This window comes from Zootoca vivipara, chromosome 9 (assembly GCF_965207765.1).
Source record: "Zootoca vivipara chromosome 9, rZooViv2.hap1.1, whole genome shotgun sequence".
NCBI classification, from domain to species: Eukaryota; Metazoa; Chordata; class Lepidosauria; order Squamata; family Lacertidae; genus Zootoca; species Zootoca vivipara.
Window position 1 is genome coordinate 20475600 of NC_142592.1, and position 13253 is coordinate 20488852.

The following is a 13253-nucleotide window of genomic DNA, read 5'->3' on the forward strand; positions in this document are numbered from 1 at the left end:
CTACAGGGCATACCTAACCATGTCCACTCAGAAATAAGTCCTACTAAATCCCATGGGGCTTTGTTGTTGTTGTTTAGTCGTTTAGTCTCCAATCCTCTGGCCACTGCTGAGTTTTCCAAACTTGCTGGCATATTGAGTGTAGCACCTTAACAGCATCATCTTTTAAAATTTTAAATAGTTCAGCTGGAATGTCATCACTTCCACTAGCCTTGTTATTAGCAGTGCTCTCTAGGGGCCATTTGACTTCACTCTCCAGGATGTCTGGCTCAAGGTCAGCAACCACACTACCTGGGGTGTATGAGACATCCATATCTTTTTGGTACTGTATAATTCCTCTGTGTATTCTTGCCACCTCTTCTTGATGTCTCCTGCTTCTGTTAGGTCCTTACCACTTTTGTCCTTTATTATGGTAATCTTTGCACAAATTGTTCCTTTCATATCTCCCACATAAATGGGATTAAGCTTGTAGCCTTACTGCAAAGTGCACACAACTATCTGAAAAGCCAGTCTTCTGCAACATCCTAGTGGCAAGAATCATTTCACAGGAAAAACTTACAGTCTGCTTACCCAATGATCAAATGCTAAACCTTTGGCTACAAGTCAAATGTAAAGTAAGTTCTACATGGACAGTTTCCGCTGCTCCCGTTAGGAACAGCCAGATCAGGAGTTGCATCTTTAATGTCCCCGAAGATTAATGAACAAATTTCAAGATAGGATTTGGCCACATACAGTAAAAATACTTCCCTGTTTGCAAATGGGTGGCTGCATTCTTGCATGTGTCTTTTATATTGCAGCTGTCCTTTTATATTGGTAATTGACACCTCGCAGAGCACTACAGAAGGGTCACAGCTTAGTAGCAGAGCTCATGCAACACATCATAAATTCAATCTGTGGCAGGGGTTGACAACCTGCTTGGAGATGAGGGCACATCTCATATTTTGCGAGTGTGCTGGAGGCACCAGTCACCAAATGGCTGCCTTGGAAAGGGCATGACATAACACAAAATTAGAGCAACAACCATTTCCGACAACCAGGGGAAGCCAACTATGTCTGGTTGGCCTTTTGCTATGGAGATCACACAAGCTTGTACGTATACTGATGCTTCTGATGCCTAATAGCAGGGAGCATTTCAGAAAATATATACAAGGCGGCCACACCGTTCTCATTTCACAGAAATCGCTTAGGAACCTGCACATTTTACTCCATAACCTTTCTATTTTTTTTTTATAATATTTTTTATTGAACATTTTTTCAACAAACATACAACAAACATGCAAAATACAAAATACAAAAACATATCAAAAACATCAAAATACAAAAATATAACAGAAAAATATATCATTTCTCATCCATTATAATACTCATTGTCTTCAGGCTTCCCCAATTCCCTACTATCTGGTTTTCATTTTTTTTAAAACTTCTATAGCAGTTTCTAAATCATCTTCTTTCCCATCATGCAATCCCTTTAAAACTTCTAAGTTAATTCATCTTCATATCATTTACCCTGATTTCAAACTTTAAATCTTCTATTGTTTCCCTAATGCCTTAACCTCTTTACTTTCCTGGATTTTCAAACTCTAATTATCGAATACATTCCCTATATACATTTTAAATTTCTTCCAGTCCTTTGAAACTTTGTCATTTGTCTGGTCCCGGAGTCTTCCTGTCAATTCTGCCAATTCCATATAGTCCATCATTTTCATTTGCCATTCCTGCTTCGAAGGCAATTCTTCTTTTTTCCAATATTTTGCTAATGGAGATTTTATTACTCCATAACCTTTCTAGGAGAGCTAGAGGCTTGATTTTTTTTCAAATGGCATGTCAGTCTGGTGCACCTGCCCAGGAGCCCCACTAGATCAGGGCGACCCCTGACCTATGGCATGTCCAGATAGGGGTGAAAAATAATCTTGCCTAAACTCCCCAAAAGCCACTCTCAGAGAGTGTAGACCAGGCATCCCCAAACTTCGGCCCTCCAGATGTTTTGGACTACAATTCCCATCATCCCTGACCACCGGTCCTGTTAGTTAGGGATCATGGGAGTTGTAGTCCAAAATATCTTGAGGGCCACAGTTTGGGGATGCCTGGTGTAGACAATGCTGAGCTATTTGAACCAAAAGTAAGAGTTTGTATGAGATAACTCCTTATGTTCCACTTTGCCCTGGGATCCCAAAGCAAAATGACCAATGGGAGAATGGGGAAAGGGAGGATATGCATCTTGCAGCACAGATAGTGGACCTGAAACTCTTAGGCTTTCTTGAGGCTCTTGGTCAGAGTTCATGTGGGTTACAAGCACGAGGAAAAGCAAAATGCAGAAAGAGAGAAAGGAATGGCAACAAGGGAGTGTCCCCATTTACCTTTTACTCTGGAATGAGGCCTCCAACAAATTATTCCCCCCTGCCACGCAGCCCTCAACGGAAAAAGGGTCACACACTCCAGTGCAGGGGTCAGCAACTTTTTTCAGCCGTGGGTCGGTCCACAGTCCCTCAGACCATGTTGTGGGCCGGACTTTTTTTTTTGGGGGGGGGGAATGAACGAATTCCTATGCCCCACAAATAACCCAGAGATGCATTTTAAATAAAATGACCTATTCCCCTCATGTAAAAACACGCTGATTCCCGGACTGTCCGTGGGCCGGATTGAGAAGGCGATTGGGCCGCATCCGGCCCACGGGCCTGAGGTTGCCTACCCCTGCTCCAGTGCTACAAGGAAATGTGCATACAGTACTTGTAGATAAGGACAGACTAGGCTTCTTCTTCCTGACAAAACTTGGAAGGTACACTTCCTGCATACTTGTCTCACTAGCATAACCTATGAACAGCAGTCTGGAAGCAGGAAAGTTACTTGCAGTTCAAGCCTAACAATGTTCACTCAGAAGCAAGTCCTGCTGAATTTAATAGAACTTACTCCCAGGTAAGTGGAGTTAGGATTAAAAGGGTAAAGGTAAAGCTGATGATAAAATTGACAAGAGCATTGCTGAAGAACTCTCTTTAGTCTTAACGAGGCAAGAGACACTATACCTGCAATCGTCAACGATACTGGAATTTATAGACTTGCGTGTCTGCATGATAACATTTGCGGCACAAGTCTTTAAGAGCAGGGCATATAGATATGGACATTGATGGGCCTGTCAGCTCATTGTGTAGAAATACAATTGTACCCAAACAAAATAAGAACATCTGCTGGAATGTTAAGTGTCTTTCTAATTAAATTCAGCAGTTGAATGAATCAATTCATTAGCAACAAGTCTGGTTTATTATCTCATTAATACAGCTGGCTAATATGAGATTAGTTGAAAAACTTGACAACAATCCCAAAACAAGAAGGGATGCAGCAACAACAAAAACATACAGCCAAGAAAGCAAGGTAGAACAATGAGGTGGGGTTTTCAAACAAAATAAAAATCCTTAAATAATACCTAAAAAGAAAATAGAACAGTATGCTACATAAATAAAGTTTTAACTAAAGAGAAGTTATAGTATTTATCTTGTGATCTCTGCTGCTTCAAATACTATGCACTAGATATAAAATTGCATGAGATGCAGACACAAGCTTTAAACAAGATATGAAATATTAGCAATTCAGTCTAGGTGATATCTATCATTATATTCTGAGATATCACCCTAAGAAGTTGCAGGACAACACTTTAAGGCACAGCTTTGAATTAGGGTTGCCACCATGAAGTCAGAGTAGTTTGTAAATCATTTTCTCTAGTCCAAAGGCTTCATACAACATGAAAAAGAGCAAGTACAATTACAGCACTTCTAAGCTACCATATAACTGTGTCTGTTTATATTGTATTTTTGCAAGGTAGTGGGCATTACTGGACAGGTTGGGACCAATTAATTTGTGCCAAGGTAGCATGAAATGTCTAAACAGCCATCTGCTGGTCTACATATTGAGGTAAAGCCCAGAAAACCAATATGTGATGTGGCTATGTGCACTGAGTCCAACACAAAGAGGTTTCATAGTCCTTACCCACTGAAAGTGAAGGAGGAAAATTTATGTATTTCAGACTTACACATGTTATATTTTACATGCATTGACACCTGACATTATGAACAACTCTACCTAATGTGGGCACAGCTCTTACAAGCAGGATAGAGAAGATCCTAGTTCCTACAATCAAACTGTTCAGCACCTGGGCAATAGGGCTAGGACACAAGTAAATTTCACATTTTTTGGTGCAATGTCATGAACTTGGATTTCCTAGGTATGAAAATAGTCTCCTATATCTAAGCTGACCAGCATAAAAGATGCAACCAGCTTTCTGACTAAAAGATGAGGGAAAGCTTATCTGTTGAATAAAATTCATGAACGTTTTGTGAAATGCTTAAGATCTTCCTAATAAACTGAATTAGCATTTTGTTCAAGTTCATGGGAGTCATTTGTCTGTTACTTCACTCATTAACATGCTATTACTGCTACATGGGAATTAGCCAGAGCAGCCATGTGCTCCAAGACAGCACATCTCACAGATCAATCAGCCTCAGTATTCAGCAGTGATCTACTGAATGCAAATTTAATACTTCAAAAAGGCTACTCCGTCCTGCAGCTAAACTGGGTCAATTTTACACAAGCCATGTATCGATCTTTTCAGACCTTCGCTGCTACCCGAATACAAGGCTTCACTGCATAAATGCATCCAACAGTGTAGGAAGAGCAGAAAGTTACCAAAATCTTGTAATCCAAGTTTACTTCAAACAGGTACTGCAGGAATCCAAGCCTGACGGAAATACAACTGGATTTAACTGCAACATTGAACAGTTTTGTTCAGCACGGAAGTTTTTAGATGCTGCAGTTTCACCAGCATTAACAAGTGTTGCTATGGGTACCAGAGTGGAGGCGTCGGAATATAAGTGAATGGAAGAAATAGGAAACAGCTGAACAAAAATCTTCAACAGTTGGAGGGGAACAGCCCAAATTGGGCCAGGCTTTTAAAAAGAAGACATCTTTCCTTCTCTTATTAGTGAGTGAGTCCATGTGACTATATAGGTCCTTTCTAAAAGAACAATGGAGTAATATACTACTCCATATAAGATATACTTGCACCCAGGGATCATTCTGGTAGATCTTGAAAACAAGAACATTTTTTTTTAAAAAATAATAACTTTCCCAGCAATGGTGCACAGAATGCTATATTTGTTTTAGAAATGCTATTGATTTTATCTGTTTTAATCTGTGTTTTAATTATGATGGTTTTATGTATACCGTAATTGTTTTCTAATTGACTTTTAGCTGTATTTCATCTTTAGTTTTATTTGTATACTGCTGGGAGAGCTCTATGATCAAGCAATTTATAAATCATTTAAAATAAATATGAACATCATGGGGATAGCATATTATTCCCCGTGTGAACACCCAAAATTCATTGCCCTGCAGAAAAATATTGTCTTTGTCTCACTACAGGGAAAATGGACTAGTCCTGTTTTGTCATTAATATCTTCTTCAGCTACATCCTGTTATTAGAAATCCTTCAGTACATGGACTGCAGATGGATTAGAGAGAGAGAGAGTTGTGTCTTAGTTCGCTGGAGGCAGCAGGTTTGGAAATATATGAAGAGTTGCCACAGAGAAAGAGAAAATACCAACAGCCACTGGATAAAACTGGTTTCAAGACCCTGCCCCACGTCATGGTTTCTCAGCTTCACCCCAACAAGGCACTGTCTCAGCTTTAGAACACCAGATGTGAAACACAAAGCGCTAACAAAATAAAAACCAGAGCATACTTTCTAATATAACTGATAAATACAGTCGTACCTAGGATCCCAAACACCATGTGAATCGAACGTTTTGGCTCCCGAATGCTGCAAACCCAGAAGTGAGTGTTCCAGTTGGCAAATGATCTTTGGAACCTGAACGTCTGACGGGGCTTCCGATTGGCTGCAGAGCTTCCTGCTGGGCCTTGGTTTCCGAATGTTTTGGAAGTCGAAAGGACTTCCAGAACGGATTCCGTTCGACTTCCGAGGTACCAGTGTGCTGTGGTACAACACATTCTTCCCACATATATTCCAGGGTTGTTGTTTTTAATTATAAAAGGGGAATGCCTACTTCCGATTCCAACGTACGCACCTCAAGCCATGGGTTGTGAAAGTTTTGAAATAAAGGAATACAGCAACTGCCTTATACAACGGGAAGCTAGTTTAGTACTTTCCACACTCCTCGGCAGCAGTTCTCCAGTGATTTAGACAGGGTCTCTCCCAGCCCTGCCTGGAGATGCCAGCGATGGAAGGCATCTAGTGTACGTGCTCTATCATTGAGCTACAGTGATGTAAATTACCAATACAGATCAAAACTGCCACAAACTGTTTGGTTAAAAGGCGGGGCCTGCTCCAAAAAATGGCAAGGCTGGGCCTTCACAGATCAGCAGAGGGTGCATCATCTTGACAGCGATATTATTTTTGCTTTCAAGAGGATCTGATGCAGGCCAAGATCATCACTTTGCATACTCCACTTCTTCCAGGTTAGGAGGGCGACTGAGGGTCCTCTGCCAAAGAGCTCCCATCAGTAGCAAGACACCAGAATTTATAAAAGAGGGAAATCTTGTTTTTCCGATACTAAGTGGATGGATACCACCAAAAAACGTTCTATATTCATGTATTCGGACGCTGGTTAAGCTGCAACTGAACCACTAGCTCAAGGAAACATCTGTAGCTCCATCTTTTTTTATTCCCCCCTCCTTTTCCCTTATTCAGTTGATAAAAAGAGGGTGAGACCTGGTTAGAAAATGCTCTTATTTATGGCTTCCAAATCAAAAACTATTTCCCCCCTGGGTAATGGCCAATTCTGGAACAAAAGCTCCTTACAACTCTTTCTAAGTATTCCTTTTTCTAGTTCCGAAAGCTCCCAAGTTATTAGCATCTTACATTTCTTCCTTTCTGGTCACAAAACCATGGTGCCAAACATGGAACACAAACATATCCATGGCCAACAGCACAAACCTAGTACCGGTACCTAAGCTGATTAACCCTGAAAATCATACTATTTTAGTTACAACAACCGTTTGCATTAACAAAGGAGGGTGGTATAGGAGGCCACTTGAGTGTGTTACACACAATATGGATATACATCCCATTATATTATTTACCACATAGGTCTCCTTGATCAGAAACCTCACTTTCTGATTTATCGTAGGTTCTCTCTGGAGGGCAGAAATGGTGCACCAACTCTGTTTCTCAAAGCAAACGTTAAACACAGAATAAGACAGTGTGGTCTTTCTGCACGAGTGGCTGTCTCAATTGAAGCAGCATAGATCCTGTTTAATTCTGTGTCACTGAAGCTTTGAATAAAGCCGACTATTTTATTGGCATGCTATTATGCTTCCTTCATTCCAATCTTGAGTGCCTTTGTTTCATAGTGGCAATTCTAGCAACCTGGCCCTTTAGTTCCAATGCTCACAACAGTAGTTTCTACTTCATTAGGAAACAAGATTGGTAGCGGCTTCAAGTCTTGCATCTCATTCTCAAACTCAGCTCTTTTGGCAAGCTTCAGTAAAATTTTAGAAGCACAAAAGATTTTTTCCCTCCGCTAGTGAAAATATTTCTATGCAATATGTTCCAGGAGATTTTGAAAACAAATGCATCATATATTATCTGAATGAAGCCAGTAAACCTGGGATATCTGTTTCAAAATAAATAAATTCAATATTTGGCTTTGAGCTCATTTCCATTTAAGTTTCACGTGTATTTTTGTATATCACACCCCCTTTATACAGTGCACAACAGACAGAAGAACTAATACAGTGGTACCTCGCAAGACGAATGCCCTGCCAGACGAATTTGCCAGACGATCTGATGGTGACTCGCAAGACGAATTTTTTTTTGCGAAAAATTCGTCTTGGGAATCGCAGTTTCCCATAGGAATGCATTGAAATTTAATTAATGCGTTCCTATGGGCAAAAAAAAGAAATTTCAATGCATTCCTATAGGAAACTGCGATTCGCAAGACAATTTTTTCGCAAAACAAATTGACTCGCAGAATTAAATTCGTCTTGCGAGGCACCACTGTAGTTTGCCACAGGTCAACCCAGAAATCTGCAACCTTTGGGGCGCACGGGTATATTTGGAAATCTATGAAATTTCCTTGGGTGGGGACAACAAAACACCCATCTCACCAAAATTATAGATTCCTCCCCCCTCTCAGACAAACAAACCTAGAACACCTCACCCAAAACAAAAAAAACATAGGGAGGCAAACCCCTTGCAAAGAAAGAAAGAAAGAAAGAGAGAGAGAGAGAGAGAGAGAGAGAGAGAGAGAGAAAGAAAGAAAGAAAGAAAGAAAGAAAGAAAGAAAGAAAGAAAGGGAAAAGCCCAACTCTTAATTCCTTCTCCACACTGGGCACCCCAGGATTAAACCAGGGCAATCACTGTTGACTCTATAAATTTTTGGACCTCAATATTGTCAGTTCCATGGAGCAGCATCAAAGGAAAAATCTTTCCCTAGACCAGGGGTGTCAAACTCAAATTCATCGGGGGCCGCATCAGCAGTTTGGTCACCCTCAAAGGGCCGGTTGTGTCTGTAGGACTATGTGTCCACTCTTTATTATCATAAATTATTGTCACTGCATTCAATTATTACTGTTTTTTGTAATAATGTAAGCTCATTCCCGCCCCCACGCGGATCACATTCCTGCGTCGTGGTGTGTGTGTGGGAGGGGATGTAAACGAGGGAAATTTGAACAAAAGGTGGGTATCGGCGGCTTCCGGGGGGGGGGGGGCTCAACTAAACCTTCGGCAGGAAGGAGAAAGCCACTGCTGGGATTAAAAACCTGCAGGTGGAAAGAGGGCTTCCCTCTCCCGCCCTGCGCACACCCAAACCCCGCTAGGCAGGATGCCACACGCTGCAACCCACCCCATGCTTTGGAGAGGGGCAGGAACATGCGGTGCAGCGCCAACTCCCTGCTTTGCTTTTGCATCCTCCCTCCTCAGCACCAGAGTCCCTTCCCCTCGCGCTGAGGGAGGGCAGCGGATTTCCCGAGGAGGAAGGCGGCGGCAGCCCCAGCGGACGTGCATCTTCGCCTCAGAGCTGCTCTTCCCCCCACCCGCACTGTTGTCGTCTTTGCCGCCGCCTCTCCCTACCGGGACTGCAGGCGGAGGAGGCTTGAAACCCCCCCCCCCAAATTTCCCCTCCCACCTACTCAAACCGCGAGGCGACTCCATCTGGAGCCCTACATCACGAGGGGCTGAGAGGAGGCGGCGGCAGAGCGGGAAGAGCAGGAACCCGTGCCGCCGCCGCCTCCCTCCTGGCCGCCCCCCGGGGAGCAGCTCCGCCGGAACTGAGAAGCCAAAGGGCAGCTCGGGGGTGGGGGGCAGAGCAAAAGCCAGGCACCCTCCCGAGTGTCTATGAGGAGAAAACGGGGCAAGAGGGAAGAGAAACCCGGCTCCATCAAGAGAGCGACTGTTGCACTTCGCCTACTTCCCCCTCAGGCTCACTCCGTGTCCCTTTCGCCCACTCGCTTGCCCACCTCCCGGATGCAGCCGAGGAGAGGAAGGGAAGCGGCGGGCGGCGGCTCCCTAGTGCCGCCTCACTCGCTCTCGGGGACAACAGTATAGCCCGCAAAAAAAAAAATCCAGCGCTGCTCCGTCCCGGCACCAACTTTGCCGGCGGCACCTGTAGGGCTTTCCTACCTCCTCGGCGGGCTTCCTCCTCCTCCTCCTGCATCTCACTTCCCCGTCTGGCCGCTGTGCCACCGCCTCCCTCAGCCTCATTCGAAATTGAAATTCCCTGGCCAAGGCCGTCAGCGCGGCTCCAGCGCCCCGGCCTCCGCCTGCAGCCCCGCCCCCGGTTTTGAACCTTGGCCAATCGCAGGCTCCAGAACTACTCTCAGTGGTTATTGTCGGCGGCGGCTACGCGGGCCACATGACGAGGTCTGGCGGGCTGGATTAGGCCCCCGGGCCTTGTGTTTGACACCCTTGCCCTAGACTATGTCAGTTCAGACTGCTGCTAGGAGTTTTTGTTTTAATGCTGCAGTGCTTGGGTGTGGCAATAGGGAATTCTGCCTTTCCACCCACCTCTATATGCCCCCCAATCAATTCATCCATCCTCCAGCATTGTGATGTTTGTGTGTGTGATGCTTGTGATGCTCACTTTTATTTTTAAAGAATAGCCTAGGGGCTTTATTTTATGTTCTATCTCTGTGCTGTGGTGCTTATCAACAAGATCAGAGATAAAAGATCTCTCTGGATACCCTTTAGAAAGGATCTCTGAAGAGCAGGGAGAGTTTTATCTCCTGATCCAGAGATGTCCCAGAAGATGTATAAAAACCTTTGAATCAGTTTATAAAATGGGTTTTAGGTTAGCACTCTCCCAAAAGTGATTTGTTCTGCAGTGAGACCACCAGCAGATCTCATCTATACCCCATTTCCTGGCCTTTCCCCAGATAGCCCTAGATAGCCAATGCATTCATATTCTCATATATCGCAAATGCTTAAATACAGGTAATTTGGCAGGTTATAGTTAAATCTATTTTTCCATTACCAATCTGCCTGGTAAAAAGGGAGTGGGTGAGAGGAAAGAGACATATCTTTGCTTTAAACATGAAAGTTTAATTCATTGCTATTCTAGTAAAAAAAAAACTCCTCAAGGCAATTGTAAAACAATAATAATAATAAAAATTGTTGTATGAGAGTCATTCAGGAATTCCCATAAGCTCCTTGAATGTCACATGTGTTTAGGCAAGCAACCCTTCAGTGCTAGCACTCCCAGTGCGGCTTACAGTAATATTAAAGCAATCAAAATAGAAACAATAATACCAACACTACAATACGAGAGAAAAACAGTAAAAAAACAAAACAACTAACCAGCAGCGAAATTAAAAATCAGCACAAGCCATATTTAAGGGCCAAACCAGATGAGCATTCATGCAATTAGCATTTGTGTAAATGACTTTCTAAAAGCCAAACAGCAGCTCCTGCTCCAGATTGGGACAATAGTTTGTGGGGTGGGGTGTGTGCGACACACACACACACACACACACACACACACTCTATAGTCTTGCTCCAGATTTTACCTCTCATGCCTGCTATCTACATTGGGGGGGAAATATTTCAGATCATCAGATGCAAGGGGCAGGAAGTCCCTGTGCCTTACCCACAGCAGTCTGGAACAGGGCTCCCCTGCACCTATTTTTTTAAAAGGCCCCAATTCTACAGATATCATCTTGTTTACTACTGCCCTTAAAGAACCTGGGTTGTCTCCTGGGTGCCGAAAAACACTAGATTTTCGGGCAAGCCTTCCGGGAGAGCATTCCGGAAACAGGGCACAATAGCTGAAATGATGCTTTGTCTAGTGTCACTCGAGGACCCTTCAAAGGCGCTAGAAAAGGCTGTCTGAAGATGACCTCAGTGTGCAAGAAGGTTGATGTAGGAGAAGCACCAGCCAAGGACCAAGCCATATAAGGCATTAAAGGAGCGGTGGGGCATCTTCCACAGCTTGAGGGCTACATTCCTGAATAAGATGAATTCATAAAATCATATGAGTTTAAGGGGCCACAAGGAACATCTAGTCCAACCCCCTGCAATGCAGGTATCTTTCACCCAACGTGGAGCTGGAATCCATAACCCTGAGATTAAGAGTCTCGTGCTCTACCAACTGAGCTCTCTCTCCCTTCTGAGCATCACTTTGCATAGCTGCCAAGTTATCCCTTTTTTAAAGGGATTTTCCCTTATGCTGAATAGGCTTCCTCGCGAGAAAAGGGGAAACTTGGCAGCTATGCAGTTTGCCAGAGCTGAGTCAGAGGTAGGTTAGCAAAACAATAAATCAACTGAGGCCAGTGAAGTTAATTATTTATTCAAGGGAACAAACCACTACTCTGGCCTAGTGGTCTCATCAACTTTCTGGGAGGTCTTGTCCCAATGAAGCAGCTGCGAGGACTTGAAGGTCCCCGCCTTCCTAGTGCCCACTAGGACTCCTCCTCTTCAGAGTCTTTCTCAAGCAGCCTCAGGTTGTATCGGCACACAATCGTTTCATTTCTCTGCGTGTTCTAGGAGACCAGGGGGGAGGCAAGCTGGTCGCAGCAGAAGGGGGAGACTTGCCAGCTTCTGCCTCGGAGTCTGAACTGTGCTCTGCCGCAGCCTCTTCCTTCTCACTAAACCCTGTTGCCACTTTTGCCTCTGACACCTCCGCCTCCCGGTCTGCTCCTTCTCCTTCTGACCACTCATGCTCAACCCACTACCAGTTGGCTGGCTCTGAGCTTTCTCCCCCTGGGGATTCCCTGGCTGGTGCCTTCCACCAGTGCTCTGCACGCATCCAGTCCATGACATCTTCTGAGGGCTACATGCCAGTAGTGACAGAACCAGCCACAGAAGTGGACAGCGCAGTGGTTGCAAGTTTGCAAGTTTTACCTTTGCACGTCTCGGTACCTACTCACATATACGCCCCTAATCTCCACCCAGGCAGGCAAATAACATTATCCGAGTTCAGTAACACATTCCAATCAGGTAAAAACATGGTGGGTGTGGAGCAAGCAAATGATAGGGAGCAAGGAGTGGATATGGCCAAGGGAGAATCCAGGGGGACAGACAGTGAGGCCTCAAGTGCTGAATTCGTTCCCTAGGCCTGAGGTTCCCTACCCCTGCTTTAAGGATAGGCATGAGCCCTTTGAATTGTACTCTGAAAGGGATCCTCAGCCAGCGCAGCTGTTTTAGCCCCAACAAGATACACTTCCCTAAAATTACCCCTGCTTAAATAATAAGGTTTAATTGTGTTGAAATATACCATACACCATTCCTATATTAAAATTGTAATCCGATAATCTTAACCCAGGAAAAGCATAGGCATACATAGTCTTGTGTTATTTGATGCTAAAAAACACAAGTTTTTTGTTTACACTCTGCCAAGAATCAATATATGAAGCGGACTGCTCGACTTCCCTAGAAAGGGCATTCTGTGCTTGTGGTGCCACCACCTACGTGACCCCAAATCACGTATTGTGGAATGGGATTTATCAAAAAGAAGGGGGAAAATACCACTACAATATGAAATGGTATGTAGTGGGGGCAGGGGTTCTCAGGTAATCAGTAGGTATGATCGTTACCTCCAGACTATATTCCTGTTGTATCTGGGGCTATGTATCTTGGTGGCACATGTACACTTTCAATACTACTTCCCTGTAGCAGGGCTTAAGTTTTTTAAAAAATAAAATAAAATGGCACTTCTAACTATGCTACAACAAAGGTGATGTCTTATTATTTGGTAGTTACTTCTAAATTCTAGATAATTGTTAGAAAAGCAGGAGCAGGGACAAACGCTAATAATTAA

General features: G+C 43.8%; 1 protein-coding gene across 2 annotated transcripts in view; it reads right to left on the bottom strand.

Annotated features, from left to right (window-relative positions):
• Positions 1-13253, bottom strand: part of ZNF277 (zinc finger protein 277) — a 39914-nt gene that overhangs the window by 23697 nt on the left and 2964 nt on the right. The window lies entirely within an intron of this gene.